This window comes from Seriola lalandi, unplaced genomic scaffold (genome assembly GCF_002814215.2).
Source record: "Seriola lalandi dorsalis isolate HSWRI2012SDOR001 ecotype SW California unplaced genomic scaffold, Sedor1 jcf7180002054784, whole genome shotgun sequence".
Lineage (NCBI taxonomy): Eukaryota > Metazoa > Chordata > Actinopteri > Carangiformes > Carangidae > Seriola > Seriola lalandi.
In genome coordinates, this window is record NW_019525337.1 from 1,860,926 (window position 1) to 1,881,679 (window position 20,754).

General features: G+C 41.6%; 1 protein-coding gene across 1 annotated transcript in view; it reads left to right on the top strand.

Annotated features, from left to right (window-relative positions):
- The first annotated feature begins 3,372 nt into the window (after positions 1 to 3,372).
- Positions 3,373 to 20,754, top strand: part of dok4 (docking protein 4) — a 97,095-nt gene continuing 79,713 nt past the window's right edge. The window contains exon 1 of the mRNA XM_023425527.2: positions 3,373 to 3,736. The gene's annotated coding sequence lies outside the window, so the exon portion shown is untranslated. The remainder of the gene's footprint in view (positions 3,737 to 20,754) is intronic.

Sequence of the window (20,754 nt, forward strand, 5' to 3'; positions counted from 1 at the left end):
GTGGCTTGGCGTGTGAAGAGACTTATGCAGTTTAGAGGGGACAGATTAATTCATGATAATTTGAAAGGTTGTACTGTCAGATGTATTGCAGCCTCTGAAGCCACAGAACAACCAGCATCATGTTCCAAATCAAGAAAATGTTATTCATTCATATTAGAACTGCATGTACAGTGGGTACGGAAAGTATTCAGACAGAGCAAATGAGAATCATAGGTCGAAGGAACTGCCCAAGGAGCACAGAGCTGGCCAAGGTTACAAAAGAGTTCTGCAGCACTCAAGGTTCCTAAGAGCACAGTGGCATGCGGCCAAATTTCAGAACAACTCTGTGACCATTCTTGACAGGCCCAGCCAGAGCCCTGGCCTAAACCCAATTGAGCATCTCTGGAGAGACCTGAAAATGGCTGTTCACCATCCAACCTGACAGAACTGGAATTTCAGTTTTTCTTTTTTAATAAACTTGCAAAAATTTCTACATTTCTGTTTTTTTCTGTGTGTACATTAATGAGAAATAAAATGAACTTTTTTGATTTTAGCAAATGGCTTCAATGAAACAAAGAGTGAAAAGTCTGAATACTTTCCATACCCACTGTTATAAAGATTGACCTATTATTGTCATGATGCCCATCTCAGTCATGTGATGAATAGTGAAACTGACTACCTCCCACTTTGCTGCTTCCAATATATCAGGCCAACATTGTAGTGTTTCGCACCTTATTAGACAGACATCTGATTTTACTGAGGTGGAAATCACCTGTTCCCCCTCCCATTCTGTATGGATCAAGGAAATTTTTTACTTTGTTAAAATGGAAAAAATTAGATGTGCTATAAACGGTTCACCTGCCACATTTAATAAAACATGGGGACCTTTTGTTGTACATGCTGAGATGTTGGTCTTTGGGTTTTTTTTCTTTTCTTTCTATCTTTTTAATTTTGTATATATATATTATGATTATTTGGTGACCAGTTAGTGTTATGTTTAGTTTTGTTTTCTTTTAATATCAGTTACATATTTTTCTAAGCATTATTCATGTATTTTTTTCTGCCCTTCATAGACATGTCCTGTTGCTTTCTTATATTTGGCACAAAAATGCAACTTGCAGTACAACGTTTTTGTCATTTTAGTGTTGTAGGGAATCCAATAACTCATTTGGGAAGAAGACTCCCATCCCACAGGATTCCTGTATCAAGTCCTTCCAGTTCCAGGTTATGTGTGAATACAGGCCACCTGTACACTGTAGAGGTGAGGGTTTGTTATTTACCTAACCATAACTCTTGTAATACAGCACCTCTACATTTTAACCAGGACTGTTACTTTTAAGAACACGTTTTTATTAATATACGTATATATACTGTATATAAATGAATATATATTATTAATATAAAATTGAATGTCTCACCATTTTTAAAACACAGGTTAAACACTTTTTTAATGTGTCTTAATGCATTACTTACCATACTGAATGAGCTGTAATCATTCTTCCTCATGGACTCATGACTGATGACTTTAGACTTCATTTGAGTGACTCAAAAATTACATTGACTTTAACACAAATGACTCTGACTTCACTTGTACTTTAAGCTTTTCCCTTAGCACTGAAAACTGAACAGTGAATCAGCTCTTCATTTTCTTGACAGTGGCTATACTGTGAATCAATCTGACAGCAGCCAATCACTCTGAGTGAGCAGGAGTTGGAGGGTGTGTGTGGGTGTGTGTCAATGCAGACAGGCAGCAGGTCAGACCTGTGTTCATCATGGTTAACAACAAATATGAGCCAAATATAAGGATTCCACAAGTCCATCAAATGTGCACAAAGATGGGTCACAGTTTTTCCTTTTCAGCGATAAGAAAGGTTATATAATGATACATGAAAGGTGCAGTTATGCGAGACCAAGAAGCTGCACAATGTGAAACAATCATTGAACATAAAAAGGTGTCTGCAGCAGAAAACACAATGTTGAGTCACCATTTTATGTGTTTGTCAGATTGTAGAAGGAAATTTAATATCATACAGATATATTTTACATTTTAATCGTGTGCAATATGATTTCCTTTATCCTTTAATTAATTTATCTTCTGATGAGGATAAATACGGTGGCCTAAGAAAACACATGCAAACAGACAAAACCCCCCAAAAATTCACAAACATCTTCATCAATTTGACATGAGCTGAAAATACTGTTTCCAGGGGACACAAAAAAGCGATGTATTAAATACATGTATATATATAATACATCCATGTGCACTTGTTGTTCAATGCTTTTTTTGCTTGGTTGTTAGGGTGATGATGGAGTTGGCGCCCAAACGCGCTGATGCAACACCCAAAAGCTCGCAATCAGTATTCGTCAGTGAACGTTGCGAGCAGGCAAGCGGCGTGTTCATCTATCATTCTGATAATAAGTGGTACAGCTCCCCCGAATTTCACAGATGACCTCTTTCAAACCTTCTATTAGTGAAACTGTACTGTAGCCACACATGACTGATGTGTGAGCCTCTCTTACCTTCTCATGTAGGCAAATGGAACTTCATAACAACCTGCCTACCTATTACAGGGTTGGTTTACTGTGGTTGACATGAATTTATCCTCACACTCACACCAGACAAGCTTAATGTAGATTATATATGACACTATTTCCCCCACATCCAATTTATCACCTTGATATTCAGGTGACTCTCACATTAAAGTGGGCTTTCACCAGAGGTCAAAGGCAGTAAAATTTGTTTGTAAGAGTGCTGAGACTCTTGCTGTATACATGTTTCATAAAGATTCACAGCTTTCAGTTGCAGGCGTTTTAGTTTCTACTTTACATGTAGGCCCTGGAGGTGTAAAACTGTCCACATGCTTGACTGTTAACTGTTTTCACTTATAAATGCCCACTCTTGGGCCAGATACTTGTTTTCTTCTGGCTCTGTAGTATACACTAGTATACGTTCCACGGCCAAAATCTGGTCTACTCCCAAATCTGGACCAATCCTGGCACACAAAGAAAATCTTTTGGCTGTCAGCCAACACCGGAGGATAACAGCAGGACTCTGCCCAAATGTGGAAGTATATGGGCCAGACTCGGGCGAGGACCCAGGTATATGTTGGGCCAGAGGTTTCCCACCCACGTGCTTCAGCATCACCTCACTAATAAAATCAGTTCATTCATAATGAACCAGCTGTAGAGAGATGGAGCAGGGCTCACCAAATGTGTTTGCACAGGTGGTGCCGGAGGCTTGATGACGTAGAGACTACCTGCAAGTCAGGCAGTGGCTGGTTTTCTTGTGGCTGGCTCTTCTAAGTATTACGGTAGAGGGCGGGTCCTGTTTGCGCGTGGCTTGCTGGCCGGGCGTGTTTAGTCTTTGAGTATGTGTTATCCTGTCGGGTTCCTGTACACGCCTGCACGGCTCGGCTTGATTCGGCACAGCGCCGGGAGGAGCGTCACAGATAGGCGGGGAGAGCAAGGGACGGCGAACCGCATCGACGCCGCCGCTGCGCACTTAACAAACCGTGTGTCAATAGACGAGTGCCCGAGGTTCCCCTCCTCCGGCTTGGTTGGATTAACGGAGGCTTCGGCTGCAGCTGAAAGGAGGGAGACCGGAATGTGGACAGGCGCTGCAGCGGGAAGGTCAAGAGCGGAGGATTGAATCACTAGAAGCAGCGAGGCTCAGGGACCTAGTCCGGACACGGGGCCCCGCCCGGCCGCAGCTTCCCCGGGGCACTGGAGCTCATTGATCGTCACAGCTGTGAAGTAGGTGAGAACCGGAGAGAGGCGTCTGTCTGTGTGGAGTTTGAGGTGATGGTTGTTTATATGCTCCATAATCCGCTACTGACTCCAACCACCAGTCTGCCGCTGTGTTCCTCTGATCTTCATTAAAGTTTCTTTCATTTTACCTTCAAGATGTGAAGGTTTTTAAGTACCGGTGACGTCAACAGTTCAATTACAGAAATAACAATATTTGATCATGTATTTCTTTAAAAAATTCAGTTAGTTGGTGAAATTATTTATTTTAAAAGAAAAAAATGACAAAATTCACAGCATCTAACCTATTTGTTAATATCTCTGATACAAACATTTTAAATATATCAACTTGATCTCTGAAATTGTGATGGGGCTTTTTAAAATTATTTTCTAACTTTTACAGACCAAACAATTGATTGATTAATGGGAAAAAAATGAGCAAAGAAAATAATATTAGTTGGACAGAACATCAGGCTTTGTCTCAGCTGTAGTTCCACCATGAGGCAGTAGTTTCTGTCCCATACTTCCAACTATCATACACCCTCTGATGTTAGGGACAGTGTCAAGTCTTTTTTAATTTTTTTATTCCAGTTTTTTTCAAACACCACATCTGTAAGTGTCACACTAACATTCTTAATGACTGTGGGTCAAGTTCAGGTAGTGACCTTTCACTACCTTCAGTGTCTGTGGGAGATGATGGTGTAGCAGTGAGGCTCTGTGGGTTCGACACTCACTGGGGACTTTAGTAAAGGGTCCATTTGTGTTATCACTGAACAAATTCATCATTGTGTTGCTTTGGTTTGTCTGTCACTGTGTAGTCCTAAAGCAGTTCTAATGCATCACAGAGCTGTGTCGTCTCAGTGGACCTCTCCTGCCTGATGATGGAGCTGCTGTTTCAGTGCTGGTAATGAACTGCTGCTCTGTTATCTCAGCAGCCATAAAGTGATTCTGGTAATAACTGAGAGTGATATTTAGGGATGGGAATTGATACGATTTTATTGATATCAATGCCATTATCGATTCTGCTTATCGATCCGATTCTTTATCGATTCCCTTATCAATTCCTGTGGATTTTCTGTCTGGAAAAAAGTAGGCAAATTTTATTATGAGTCTCTGATTACTGAACAAGATAGATAACTGTTCTGTAGTTGCTCAATCCCTCGAGGAGGGGGTGTTGTCTAACTCTTTAGGTGTGCCTTGTATTAATTTCCAAAATAAAAAGAAGCCAGCTCGTTCGCGACCGACACATCACAAATACGTACCGTCACTTTTCTGCTGAGACTGGGAAGCACCCGGAGCTGTAGAGCGTCAAACACATGGCATTCCTGATATTTAATGCCCTGATTCATCTACAAACGTTTCATGTTTGTTTTGAAATTAAGCCACACTTCCTCGAATCCTTCGTTGTCGTTCGAAAGCGTGACAACATTGTTTTGCAAGGCACGCGGAATTAAGTGGAAGGCAACGATAAGGCAATCGCTAAGCATAAAGTCAAATGATGTTGATGCATCGTACCAGGTGGAACCAGTTCTCAACTGGGACCGGTTGTCGATTCCCATCGCTAGTGATAATACTGGGGAGGAGGGGAGGGCATTCAGGATGAAAAATGACAACTGCACACAGTTACCACTTGTATGTGAAGGCACATTAGGGGTGCAGATCATTGTTGATGACATAGCATCATAAAAACCTGTCATTGTGTCTGTGTGTGTGTGTGTGTGTGTGTGTGTGTGTGTGTGTGTGCGCACACTAATGGAGCAGTTGTTGTGTGTAATCTATAGTGCTAATGGTACACATACCTAAACACACTAATGGTGAAACTGTCTGTCACACACACACACACACACACACACACACACACACACACACACACACACACAAATACACATTCTTTGTATATCCTGCATGTTCTTACATTATACCGTATTGTGGTGTGTGTGTGTGTGTGTGTGTGTGTGTATATATATGTGTGTGTGTGTGTATGTGTGCAGGCCTGCATATGCTCATGCATAATCAAATCTCAGTTTGCATCAATGTTGATCATGCAGGTTCATACAGGCTGTGTGTGTGTGTTTGTGTGTGTGGGGCTCAGTCTCCAGCTGAATGAGGAGAAAGGGGAGTGCAGTAGGGAGACAGAGGAGGAAGAAGTGATAGTGAGGAGGAGGAAGAGGATGTTGAGAGGAGGATGAAGAAAGGATGGGGGGTTTTTCGTGCTGTAACTGCTGTAACTCCAGTGGCACAGACTCTGATTAACCCTTTATGTTGTATATGAGGGCGAGAGACACTAGGTATCCAACTGTCTCTCTAATGGAGCTTAATTAGTGATAGTACAGTAGCTGCAGTCACTGGTGTAGTTCTGTAGATTAACTCCTGCTAATTACCCAATACCCCTGCTTTGTATCATGACCCAACATGCATTGTTTTCTGTGGAATTGTTATCTTAGTAATTAGTGCAGCCTGGCTCAATATATTCGGTTTATATTAAATTATTATATTTAAAATCTTTTGAATTTACGTTTTTACCATAAAAATCACATAATCAACCTGCTGAAAATCTGTAAATCAATGATTTATCGTTTATTCCCTCACATCACCGGCTCCGGTAAAACTATGTCGAAGCTACGAGCGAAGCAAGCTAGTTGCTCGGTTGTTGACTGTACAAACCAACACAGAAGTCTTTTTACCCCCTACGTCTGAGGATCTGAAGTTGTTTTATTTTATTTTTGATGGAAATGTATCCGCTACAATACTTCATTTCACTTTGGACTACTTTCTCCAGGAGGGCCAGTACAATGCGGGATTCATTTTATGTTGCTTTACTGTATGTACACGGGAGCCTGTTGCATGTGGGCATGACGTTGATTAGAGCCACCCTGCAAGCTTTATCACACTTGAAAGGCATTGGAGCTGTCTTTAAAGTCAAGCCGGTAAAATTGGCTTTGCAGTGATTAGCATAGGTGTCTGGACTTGTTAGTTGGTGCTTTGAAAGTTAGTATTGAGAGTCATGCCTTATGATGGCCGTTTTAAAGTTTATATCATGTTTACAGATGCAGTGCCTGTAGGGAATATCTAGATAAGTGCAGAGTTACAGGGAATATGTGAAAGTGGATAATCTATAATACACATTTTTTGCATTTTGCACATATAGTGCCATAACTACACATTTGAGGAGATGTGGTGTAACCTCTGTTAGCACATCAAGCAGTCATTTATCAGCCTTAGAATGCTGTGCAGGTAAATAAAGCTGTGGCTACTTAGACCTTGTGAGTGTGTAGTTTAAGGTTTCTGTCAATATTAACATCTTTGTTTTTCTCTTAACTGTACCTCCAGACTCTACCTGGCTGCCAACACCAGTTAAGACTGAGCTGACAAAGTGTTAAATTATTTATTTTTCAACCAAAAAATGTTTTGTACAAAAAAAAAAAAAAAAATCTAAGCTGCTTTGGCCATCCCCATCCCAGATTCACAACTGGACAGAGCATTTAGTCTTGCAAATATATATCTGTGTTGTCTCACAATTTTTTATATGGATCCACTGAATCCTACATTTTTTTTTTTTATTATTACTGATTATAAGTGTCTCATTATATGTAAATAAATGCTTGATTGTTTCTAAAGGCTGATAGAAATTTATTTGAGGGTGTGTTATTACCATTGAATTTAAGATAAACACAAAGCTTGTGCTACAGAAAATGGACCAGACTCAGTGAATAGCTCCCTAAGCTATAACTAACATGTCTTTGGGGTCCACCAGTGTTTCGTCTAGTTGGTCCCACCACCACCACCTAAAATTATGTACACTGAAGTAAAACAAGACTGTTTAACATCTTTTTAGATTGAAACTATATGTTTTTACAAAGAAACAAAACGTACTGGTGTGTTCCTCTCAACCGTTAAGTACCGTAGTCAGCAAACATTAGAGCATGGTGCCAGAAGCCCAAGCTGCATCCCCTTTCGGAGAGGGGCGTGGTCAGGCACAGTTCATTTCATACACAGAAACAGCCTGTTCTGAACAGGGCTAAAACAGAGGAGATTACAGGCATGCTGAAATATAGGATCAGAGTGGATTTTTTATCAAGAATCTTCAAAGACATGTTTTCGGGACCTCTGAGACTTATTTAAACTTGTTGAAAAGGGGCATAATGTGTCCCCTTTAAATCACAGGTCAGTATTGGTGAAGAAATCGGTCAAAATTCATCTATGTCTTTTTAGTGTCATTAGTTATAATCAGTAAAAAAAAACAAAAACAAATAATAAAACCTTACAAACATTACCAATACCAGATCTCACTGTGATGATTGGGCCAATATTGGATAATATCAAATATTGCAATATATGATATTTTTTATAATATGAAATATTTTCTTTTTACCCTGCTGCAGAGTCGGACCCTCATTTCACGGCTTTGCTTACTTAACATTGTTCCTTGTCATGTGAGAAATAAAATATTGACCAGCTGTTTAGTGGCAGCATCACTTACACAAATAAACATAACCCTAAGTAAAATGTTACTTTTCGATATTTTCTCGAGAATCCTTTGCAGGCAATGACTGCCTGAAGTCTGAACCCATGGACATCACCAAACGCTGGGTTTCCTCCTTTGTGATGCTTTGCCAGGCCTTTACTGCAGCTGTCTTCAGTTATTGCTTGTTTGTGGGTCTTTCTGCCTTAAGTTTTGTCTTGAGCAAGTGAAATCATGTCAATTGGGTTGAGATCTGGTGATTGACTCGGCCATTGCAGAATATTCCACTTATTTGCTTTAAAAAACACCTGGGTTGCTTTTGCAGTATGTTTTGGATCATTCTTCTGTCTTTTGTCACATCAAATAAACACAAGCCATGCATGCCCAGGCTGGCTTCTTTCTATTTTTGAGGCTGATTCGCGCCATCACCTGTACATTTATAGAGTGATAGTTTTTGCAATTGATGAATGTGTTTCCTCCAAAACAGTGTTGTCCCGGGCAGGGTCTCCCAAGTCAAATTGGTCCCAGGGGAGGGGCCAGACGCAAGAAGAGCAATTCATAAAACCCGGAATGAAGAGCAGTTGCAGTACCTCGCCTGGAATAGGGAAAACGGGGCCCCTCTTGGAGCCAGACCTGGGAGGTGAGCCCGCTGGCAAGCGTCTGGTGGCCGGGCCTTGCCCCATGGGACCCGGTCGTATACAGCCAGAAAGACCTATATGGAGCCTCTGTCTTGCAGACCCACCAACCACGAGGACGGAATCTCGGGCGTGGTGCGATGCCGACTGGGTAGCATGTGAAGGCAGGAACCTAGGCATGTGTACTCCTGGTGTCATAGGCTGGTCCTCGGGACATGGATGTCACCTCTCTGGCGTGGAAGGAGCCTTAGCTGTTGCGGGAGGTTGAGCGATAGCACTGGATATAGTTGGGCTCACCTCCATGCATATCAGGGGCTCTGGAACCAAATTCCTGCAGAGGGGCTTGACTCTCTCCTTTCTGGAGTTGCCCAGGGTGACAGGTGCCGGGTGGGTGTGTGGTTACTCACAAGCTCCTGTTGGAACGAGAGGGTTGCTTGAGGGTGGCTGAGGGTCACTGAGGGGAAGTCTCTGACTATTGTGTGTGCTTACGCACTAAACAACAGTGCAGAGTACCAGACCATCTTGGAGTTTCTGCGTGGTGTCCTGGAAAGAGGTCCGCCTAGGGAGAAATCTGAAGGGGCGTGATTTGGAGGAACGACCTCCCTGAGTGGTGCTTTGTTATTGGACTTTTGTGCTAGTCATGTTTGGCTATAACGAACACCATGTTCGAACATAGCTTATAAGCGTACTCAGTACCAGAGAATCTACCAGAAAGCTTGATTATCGACTTTGTGGTCATATCATCAGATGTGCAGCTGTAGTTTGGACACTCAGGTGAAGAGAGTGACAGAGCTGCCAACTGATCACCACCTGGTCGTGAGTTGGAGCAGATGGTGGGGAAGGCTTCCGGACAGACCTGGTAAACCCATGCGTGTAGTGAGGGTATGCTGGAACTGGTTTCGTGGAAACCCCTGTTCATGAGGTCTTAAACTCCTCTAGACTCCTCCTTGGACTCCTAAGCGCCTCAACAATAGCTGGGCATCCCTGGGGAGGTTGGGGACATGGAGTCCAAGTGGACCGTGTTCAAAGCTTCCATTGCAGAAGCAGTGATTTGGAGCTGTGGCCTCAAGGTTGTTGGTGCCTGTCATGCAGCAACCTAAGAACCTGCTGATGGACGTTAGGGAAACCATCAAGCTGAAGAAAGAGGTGTGGGGGAAGTTCAGAGAGGCTATGGAGCAGGACTTTTGTTTGGCTTCAAGGAAGTTCTGGCAAACCATTCGGCAACTCAGGAAGGGTAAACAGGGCTTGACCCAGACCTGGAGATGTCATTGGGTGGTTGTAAAGAATACTTTGAAGAACTCCTGAACCTGGCTAACACGTCTCTGTTGAGGAGGCAGAGTCTGAAGACTCAGGGGAAGTCTCATCCATAACCCTGGCAGAGGTCACTGAGGTAGTCAAGAAGCTCATGAAAATTATTATTTTATCAACTGCATAGAGAGAAGACCACATGTACTAGATGGTCATAGCAGATACCCAATGTTGGTTATAATTATAATATGTTAATAATTTAACAAGTGAAGGGCATTATTTTAGAGCTGCAGTAGCAGCGACACAAGCGAGGCAGTCAGTGTGTTCTGACGCTGTCTCTTTTCTGAACCAATTCATCTGCCAGCATATTCCGTTACTGTTTCTATACATGGATAAACTTGCTGTGACGCTTCACTTTTTGTGCTCTCTGTCTCAACCCTGGTCACATCACAGTGACGGAGAAGATCTGCTGTTGGGATATTGAACTATTGGCAGTTGCTCTTAGACCGTACTATATACAGAGGGAGTTCTCACACATCATCGCCATTGTTGTTTACATTCAACCACGAGCTCAGCCTGCAGTCGCGTCATCCACGAGCTTGTTGCGAGAGTACCCAGCACCCTGATGCATTCATTGCAATATCAGGGGATTTTAACCATGTCACTCTCACCTTTCACCAGTCTGGCTTCACTCAGTATGTTGAAAGAAACTTGATCTGTTGTATGCAAATGTCAAGGAGGCCACTGCTTCAGCTCTACCACCACCTGGCAGATCAGATCATAATCTGGTTTTTCTTCAGCCTTCCTACAAGCGCTGTGTACTGAGGCAGGCTGCAACCACCCGCCCATTCAGGAACTGGATCCCGGAGGCTAGTGAGTCGCTAAAAGACTGTTTTGAGTGCACAGATTGGAATGTCCTGTTGGAGTCACAGGAAAATGATAAAATCAAGGACCCTTACTTTGATAGAATTGTTGAATGTACCACAGAATATATTAAGTTCTGTATGGACACTGTAATACCAGCAAAGACTGGTTGCTTTCCAAACAAAAACCATGGATCACCAGTAACAACAAGACCCTCCTCAACCAGAAAAAGGAGGCCCTCAGGTATGGAGACAGGGAGAAGCTCAGGTGTGTGCAACATGAGCTGAATAGGCAAAGGAGGACTACAAAAAGAAAGTAGAGAGGAAGCTGCAGCACTGGCTATGAAGAGAAGAAGAGCCAGGCAACATCAGGTAATGTGGACAAGGCCAATGAGTTCAACCCTCCCTCCACGCTGGGGTCAAGTCTCCTGTTCTTAACAGCGGAGGAGGTGAGGGCGGAGCTCAAGAAGCTGCGTCAAGCAACAGGCCCAGGTGGTGTGTGTCCGAGGCTGTTAAAGGACTGCTGAGCCTCTCCAGAAGATCTTTAACTTATGGAGCGGCTGCTTCCCCACCTTTTGAGGCCACAGGTTGAACATGCACTTGACCCCTTACAGTTTGTCTACAAAGAACATATTGGAGTGGATGATGCTGGATTGTGGATTACCTGACAAGACGACAACAGTACATCAGGCTGGATAACTGTGTCTTAGGGACAGTGATAATCTCTCGATTATCTTGTTTTTATAATCGTTGATAATCGAAAATAAAATTCAATTAATTGCAAAGCTCTACTTTACGCTATAGATTTCCAATATGGCAGTATGTGTTGTGAGACAGCAGAGATTTGTATGGTGTTAGATGAAAGTGCAGCCCTTAGGTCTCTGATGGATAGCTGCTGAGACGGTCGTCCTTCAGGCAGGTTCTCCTGCTCTGCATGGAAGCCTTGTTGACCGTTCTTGGTCACCTCCCTGGCTAAGGCCCTTCTTACCCAGTTACTCATTTCGGTCAGGCCAAATCTAAGACGAGTCCTGGTTCAGGCCTTCTTCCATATCACAGTTACTGAAGCCACTCGCAGCTTTAGAAATGTTTTATATCCTTGTCTTGATCCTTGGACTTCATGGCTTAGTTTTTTAACTGTGGGACCTTATACACACAGGTGTGAGCCTTTCTAAACAAACCCCACTCAGTTTAGTTTACCACAGGTGAACTCATGTCATCAGACTCATCTCAGGGATCTTTAAAGATAATCAACCTGACCACAGTTTAGAGCCACAACAAAGGATCTGAAGACTTTGGTAAAAGACAGATTTCAGTTTATGACTTATAATAAATTTGCAAACATATTTAAGAACATGTTTTCACAATAGATTGTAAATAAAGATGGATGTAAATGTTAAATGGACTTGCACTTACAGTATATAGTGCTTTTTTAGTCTTTTTGACCACTCAAAGCACTTGACAATACTGGCCACATTTACCCATTCACTCACATTCACTGATGGATGTGGTTCAGTATCTTGCCCAAAGATACTTCGACATGCGGCATGGAGGATCTGGGGATCGAACCACCGATCTTCTAATTAGTGGACGACCCACTCTACCTCTTGAGCCACATCTGCCCTGACGTAGCCTCCGTGACCCACAGGTTTCTGAAGAGCGGTTTAGAAGCTCTGAGTGAGCTGCCACACAGTTGCCATATTGGCAGTACCTGACTCCGCCCCTAACTCCCAGCTAATCCAAAAATCATATGTGTCACTGACTTCAATGCATGCCGGTTTGTGTCAAGCATATGCTCATCCACCTGTCCCTCAAAGAGCCATATATTATTATAATTATGCATACTTATGTGCCTGCGACGCAATAGCATTGAAGGCATATATTATTATTTGCATACTTATTAGTGTGAATGCTGAGGCACACTAATAATAATAAGTTCAAATGAATGGAGAGACTGTTCAAATCCTTTAAAATGTACAGAAGACTTTCAGCTTTTAAACTAGCACTTAGCTTTATAATATCTTGTGCAGATTATGAATTATCACAGTTTTAGTTTTATGCTTTTTCAATTACAGTTTCGACTCGGGGCTGGAGTGGATGACATCATTGCTAGAGTTGAAGAAGCTCAAAAATTTTTCAGAAAATCTTTTTTGTAATCGACTTATGGCGACATATTTAGACTTCACAAATAATTTCTTGCTCACTAGTAGACAAAGTCATCCTGTCTCATACAGAGTGTCTACCTTAGTAAGGCTAACTTGACCCACCAAGTGATGCGAGCACCCTCAAACTCTCCCATAGAAAGAAAGAAAATTCAGGAGCGGATCTCAGGAGAAAACCAGAACTGAACATTTTTTGTAACTCGTTTGTATTTCCACATTTCTGGCTCTAGAAACACCAACACAACATAGATGTGTTCAGGAGAGTCTTTAATTCTTCTGATATTATGTACTGTTCAGTGTACAGTGTCCTCTCAGGAGTTTGAGAGGTTCGCTGACCCCTTCCTTCCAAAGAATTGTATGAGCTTCAACAGCCAGACTCTCCACACACACACACACACACACACACACAACACACACACACAAACCAGAGACACGCACATATTCACACACATGCCCACACACACAAACAAAAATGGACACATAGAAAGGTAGACAGCTAAATAGACTGGCAGATTCAGGATCATTCAGGAAACATTTGGCTGTTAATTTCGGCTTGAAAACTAACTGACTCCACATTACATATATTATAATTGGTGGATTACTTTTACAGCTCATTGTTATTGGTCGATTACCTTTGGAGCTCATTCTGATTGGTGAAACCTCTAAGTGGAGTCTGGGTCAAATCACCTGAGTAGAGACGCCTCTAATCTGTGGTGTATGAACCACTTTACTGACATTGCTGCAATGATTTACACACATCTCAACTGGTTTCACTGGAATGTGTTTCTGTCCAGTTTTAATCAGGAAGCATTCTGCAATTAATTTCATTTTGCCATTCTAACTGACACAGAAACACACATAAATACAGACAAGCAGAGACACAGACAGGTACACAGACAGATAGACGCACACAAGAAAGAAGTCAGCATTGTCACCATGGCAACCTCTGAGTTCAGGTAGAGGATACGCAGCTAGGTCAAATTACATGATTAAAGACTCTCTGATATGTATGGTTTATAAACCTTTACTGACATTTCTACCAAAATCCTGCTACAGACTGCTCCAACACACACATACAGGGGATGGACAATGAAACTGAAACGCCTGGTTTTAGACCACAATCATTCTTACAGAATAGTGGCCAGGTCACTACGTGATGCTGGTGGAGGAAAACGTTTCCTGACTCGCTCCTCCAAAACACCCCAAAGTGGCTGTCTTGCTGTGTGTATTGGTGCATTATCATCCTGATACACGGTACCGCCTTCAGGATACAATGTTTGAACCATTGGGTGCACATGGTCCTCCAAAATGGTTCGGTAGTCCTCGGCAGTGACGCGCCCATCTAGCACAAGTATAAGGGAATGCCATGATATTGCAGCCCAAACCATCACTGATCCACCCCCATGCTTCACTCTGGGCAACAGTCTGGGTGGTACGCTTCTCCACACCGTAACTCTCCCGGATGTGGGAAAGACAGTAAAGTTGGACTCATCAGAGAACAATACATGTTTCACATTGTCCACAGCCCAAGATTTGCGCTGCTGGCTGCTGACAGGAGAGTTGAGGTGCACATTTAATTCTACCCGGACATCCCTTTCAGACAGCTTCCTCTTGCGTCCATAGTTACTCCTGTTGGATGTGGTTCGTCCTTCTTGTGGTATGCTGACATTACCCTGGATACCGTGGCTTTTGATACATCACAAAGACTTGCTGTCTTGGTCACAGATGCGCCAGCAAGACATGCACCAACAATTTGTCCTCTTTTGAACTCTGATATGTTAGTATTCATATTGGGAAACAACATGACAACAACATGTTTCACTTGTCCTTTGCAGCTAATGGAGTTAAGCTTCTCCAGTTTAACATTTTGGCATATAACTTTTCAAAGCACTGTTCATCAGTTAATATGAGTTGCTTTTTCAACTATTTTCAGTCGAGTTGTAATCAGGAAACATTCAGCATTTAATTTCAGTTTGTCTAACTGACACAGAAACACATAATCCTCTTTGAAGTTCAGATACTTCAGCATACCTTCAGCTACAGACTTCATTCAAACGTTAACATGTTCACAAGACTTTCAGTTATTAAACTTGATTTTCAACTTTATAATATCTTTCACAGATTTTGGATGTTTATTGAATGGGATGTTCAGGGCTAGAGTGGATGACATCATTGCTATAGTGGGAGAAGCACTAAAATTTTTCTGAAAAAAATCAGTGTAACTCGTCCTTACGACCACATATTTCGATCTTCACAAATCATTTCTTCCATAATAGTAGACATTTTTATTCGGGTTCATACAAAGTTAACCTCAACACAGATGCTAACAGAATTTGAATTGTGACCTTCCAAGTGGTTTGAGCACCCTCTAACTGTCCCATAGACTGCAAGACAAATTCAGGAGTGGATTTCATACCATTCAGCCTCCAGCTTAATGTTCAGCCATTGCTTGAGCTACTTTAGCATTGCTTCAGCAGTTGCTTCAGGTTCTTCAGCATTGATTTAGCAATCTCTTTCATCTCTCAGCATTCACACGCATTTTCAGCAGAAAATGCATTTTCTAGTTTCATAGTTATTCGTCTTATTAATCTTTGGTAACGAAATTTCAGCGCGTAGTAACTAGTCCTGCAGCTTTGAGAAAAACCCGGACAACATATAACATGTGCGGCTCGATAGGGAATTATGTGTTATGAAGTTTTTAAGCAATTCGAGTAACCATGGTGACAGAAAAGGTGAAAAAATTCTTTAGAGAATGAATGGGGAGATTTTCAAAATGACCAACTTTGGAGCTTTACTGCTGCGTGAAGGACTCATTAACTCTTACCCCTTTTACTCTCTAGTAAGAGATCATTTATAAGGCAAATCAGCATTGTGTATGTGTGTGTGCATGTGGTTGTGTACAGTGATGTACTTTATTCTAGTGGGTATACTGTGGACTTTTATAGTTTCATCATATACTATTATTATCACCCTATAACATGTTTTACCCCTCCCTTCCCATTTTCAAATGTAAAGCAGTATCATGTTTACGCAGAAACATTTTAACTGACTGACTTTGTTCTTTTATCTGAGAATGTTTTTACAAAGTGATTTACTTCTACTGATGTCTTTTCACTAATAGCCATTCATGTGTTAAAGTGTTGACGTGTTGATGTGTTGACCTGTTGACGTCAGTGTTGTGTCTCATCTCCAGTCAGTTTCTGTTACTGGTAGAGTTTATTGCTGCTCTGTCTGATCACAGTTAATGTTGCTGTTTTCTTCATCACAGTGTCTAACTACCTGCTGCACATTTAAACTTACACTAGTTCTGCTCCAGCACTCAGAGCTCTCTGCTCCTTTTAGCAACTTTCAGTAACTTAGCAGTTGTTTATGGGATACACACAAAATTTTATTTTTGAAAGAAAAATTTACTAATATGAGCCATAATTGTCAATTTAATACCTCTTGGTTAGATGACAAGCCTTCATAGTATTATACTGTTAAGAGCATTTCAGTGTTGCCAGTAGGAGGCAATGTGGCTCTTTGCTTCTGTCTGGGACTCTCTTTGCATGGACTCTTGTTTACTTCCTCATTCTGCTGAGCCAAGCTGCACTGACCAGAAGCATTGTCGCCTGTCTCATTCTCTCCCCTGTTTAATAGGTTGGTGATGTTTTAAACACTTGTATAACTATAGGTACTCATTACTCTACATTTGCATTAAATGTTAGATCGATTTTGTAAGGGTATTTGATGCATTTATATGACTTTGTGAATGAATGGGGAATATACAGTTTTTCTCTGTGTGGCCCAAGATGGTGCTGACGGTATACTTTTTGTTGTATTGTCCAAGCACATCCTGGTTTTTGGCTCCAGCACATTACATTTTGGGTTAATAACTATGTTTCATTGTGTACAAGTTTAGTACAATTATATAGTTGGTGTTATTGTTTGAGATGTAATTTTTTGAATTGTTATATTGTAAGCACTTTGAGAAAGTTAAACTTTTCAGGTCTTCAGCTCATCTACTTATATACTGAACTATTTATACTTTGAAGTGTCTTTTCATTTGCACTAAGAGGTTAAATAAGGGAACGTGAGTATTTACAAATTCTGTATTTCATGGTATAGTTTTCTTTAGGTAGTTGTAAACTAAGCAGCTCCACTTTCTAACCGGAGCTAACTGTGTACTCTAACTGCCATCCCACAAACTCTTTTAAATCCCACAATTTCCAATCTTCATTCTGAAGGGATTTCCTGTATCACCCAGTTTTGGTCTCATTCCGATATCTTTTATGGTTTTTGTGGAACCCCCCCAAAGTGCAGCGAGGACTGTCCAAAGCTCCTATAGACACTCATGTTAAACTCAGAGTTGAGCTTTTTGAGGAATCCCTGCAATGACTGAGTTCAGAGTTAGGATAATTCTTTACAACATGAATGAAACCCAAAGTAACGTCCTCTGTAGAAATTGAAACGTGTGTGATGGATACGCACCAAGCAGCAGGCACATTCAAAATCTCTTCAGGAATTTTCTAGTTTATTGTTACTAACTTACCTGTTTCAATGTTATGTTATTTACTGTTTTATTATGATGAGTTAGTTACCATGGAGATTTTTTGTTTTCTTTTGTTTACTTGAACACAATACTAATGAGTCATGGAGACACCCCATGTTCCGTCACAGTCTGCTGTTTCTGGACTCGTGGTTTTGGCAACTAATGCCTCTCGATGCAAAGTACAGCGGTTTGTCACAATGTTTGGGTTTTGTGTTTTCACCTTGGCAATAAATCCTCTCACTGTCCCCGTCATACATGCCAAACCATCTGTGCAAAGAATGACGCACATATCCCAGGTCAGACTTTTCTTTTTTAAATAGTTGTCAGGTACCTTGAAAATTTCTTCTCCTGTTGTATGACTTTCCATTTATTTGCAGAGGAGAAACGTCTCTTTTAGTCACCATCAACATAGATCACATTTGCCAGAAGTTGGGCAGCCCCGCTTATGAAATGTTGTCGAGTCTTTGTTTGATTTTATCATCAGACTTTAGATAACACATTTGCAGCAAATGTACCTAGCATGACATCTGCGGCAAGCGGCAAAGATGAATGTTTCCTCTGTGGTGTTAACACCACAATTTAGATCTTGCTCTCGTTGAACAGGGGAACCAGTCCTCAGGGAGGACAACAATTAATTATTTAATTGATTACTATGATCAATCTCATATCAGAAGTTGTGACTTCTCGATTCAATGTGTTTTGTTTTGGAACAAAACAAAGAGGTCCTTTCCAGTGTTGTTGTTAAGTCCAGTGAGTTGGGTGGCCTCCTTGTGGAGTAAAGTCCTGTCTGGCTGTGTTGCTTCTGCTGTTATCTCCTTTGTTTTCCTCACAGAGTTAGCTGTTCCAGGGTAACTCTGATGTGACTCCTGTTGCTTTGGAAAATCAGCTGGCTCGCCTTGTGTTGTAGCTGCTGAATCTGAGGAGGACTTGGTTTACTCTCAGTTAATCTGAAGCAGGTCACTGCTGTCGAGGAGAAGAATGTTTGCAGTCTGCTGTGAGCAGGCCGGCAAGAGAGCTGTTGTCTCAAGTAGCAGGGCTGACCTTGGCTGGGGCCTTGTTGCCCCTTGAAGAGCCTAGAGGGGAGAGCAGGAGCTGTGTCACTTGTCACACACTGACCAACACTGACTGTTCAGTAAGGTCCCTGGGGGAGGGTCGTACCCAAGTGTGTACAGTGAGGAACTTTGGGGAAGTGAGTTCCTTTTCCTTTGGAACAAAGAAACGTAATCTCTTTAATGAGTCGCAACAGGTGGAAGTAGGAATAAAATGCCTTAAAAATGCGAAGACGTAATCATTTATATTAGTAACATAAAGATTAACTTCATCCTGAATAGTAAAAACTTTAATTGAGGATATAAAAACACTGGAAAATTCTTTAAAGCTGGAAGTGTTGTGAACAGTTTAAAGTTTGAATAAAGTCTGTAGCTGAAAGTATTCTCAAGTAGTTGAATTTGAGAAATGTGTGTGTGTCTATCTGCCTTGGTCTGTCTGTCTACCTATTTACGTCTGTGTCTGTCTGCCTGTTTTTCTGTCTGTGTGCCTCTCTGCTTGTCTGTGTTCATGTGTTTTTCTGTGTTAGTTAGAATTACAAAATGAAATTAACTGCCGAATGCTTCCAGATAAAGCTGGACTGAAACATATTTCCAGTGAAAACAGTTGAGAGGTGTGTAAATCATTGTCTGTATTTAGTGTTTTAGGCAGTCTGTACTGGACTTTTACATAAATGTCAGTAAAGCGGTTGATAAACACCACAGATATCAGAGTATTCTCTAATCAGGTAGTTTGACCCAGATGTGTGCCCCCTCTCTCAACTGAGAGGTTGCCATGTTGACAATGCTCTCTGTCTGGCTGCCCACCTGTTTTTCTCTTTGAAAAAAGTTAGCACCTGGAAAACACTGGTTAAAGGTAATTAGAATGAGCTCCAAAGGTAATCCACCAATCACAAAGATCTCCAAAAGTAATCCACCAGTTAGACTATATATAATGTGGAGTCAGTTAGATTTCAAATTGAAATTAACAGCCAGATGTCTCCTGAATGAAACTGTCTATCTGCCTATCTATCTGCCTGTCTGTGTGTCTACCTTTCTATGTCTCCACTGTGTGTGTGTGCATGTTTAAGAGAGAGAGTCTGGCTGTTGAAGACACAAAGCTTATACAAATCTATGGGAGAAAGATGTCAGCAAACCTCTCAAACTCCTGCCATTTAAAAGAAAACGGTACTAATATCAGCAAAATTATCACATGGTCAGCACCACAAGATTCTCCTGAACACGTCTATGCTGTTTTGGTGTTTCTAGAGCCAAAAATCCTGAAATAGGACAGTTACAAAAAAGGGTCAGTTATGGTTTTCTCCTGAAATCAGCTCCTGACTTTGTATTGCAGTTGTATTACAGCCTCCCTCCATGATTACTAACTTATAAACAGCTCTCTATGTGTGTGTGTGTGTGTGTGTGTGTGTGTCTGTGTGAGTTTTTTCATCTGTTTGTGTGCGTGTGTCTGTATGTGTCTGTCTGTATCTGTTTGTGTACCTTTCAATCTGTCTGTGTGTCTCTCGGCTTGTGTGTATTTATGTGTGTTTGTGTGTCAATTAGAATGACAAACTGAAATTAACTGCTGAATGCTTCATGATTACAACTGAACTGAAACATATTTCCAGTGAAAACATTTGAGAGGTGTGTAAATCATTGTCTGTATGGAGCAATCTGTAGCTGGACTTTGACAAATATGTCGGCAGAGGAGTCTCTACTCAGGTGATTTGACCCAGATGTGTGCCCCCTCCCTCCACTTAGAGGTTGCCATGATGACAATGTTGTCTCACTGAGTGCCCGCCTGTCTTTCTCTTTGAAAAAGGTAGCACCTGGAAAACACTGGTTAAAGGTAGTCCACCAATCAGAATGAGCTCCAAACGTAATCCACCAATTATTAAATGTAATTTGGTTTTGCAAACTGAAACTAACAGCCAAATGTGTCCTTAATAAAATTGTGTCTTTCTACGTGCCTGTCTCTGTCTGTCTGTCTGTCTGTGTACCTTTCAACCTGTCTGTGTCCGTCTGTGTGTGTGTGTGTTTGTGTGTTTCTATCGATCCATCTGCCGGCACACCTGAACGACACCAGTGTGCCGTGAGAGACAAGTCCA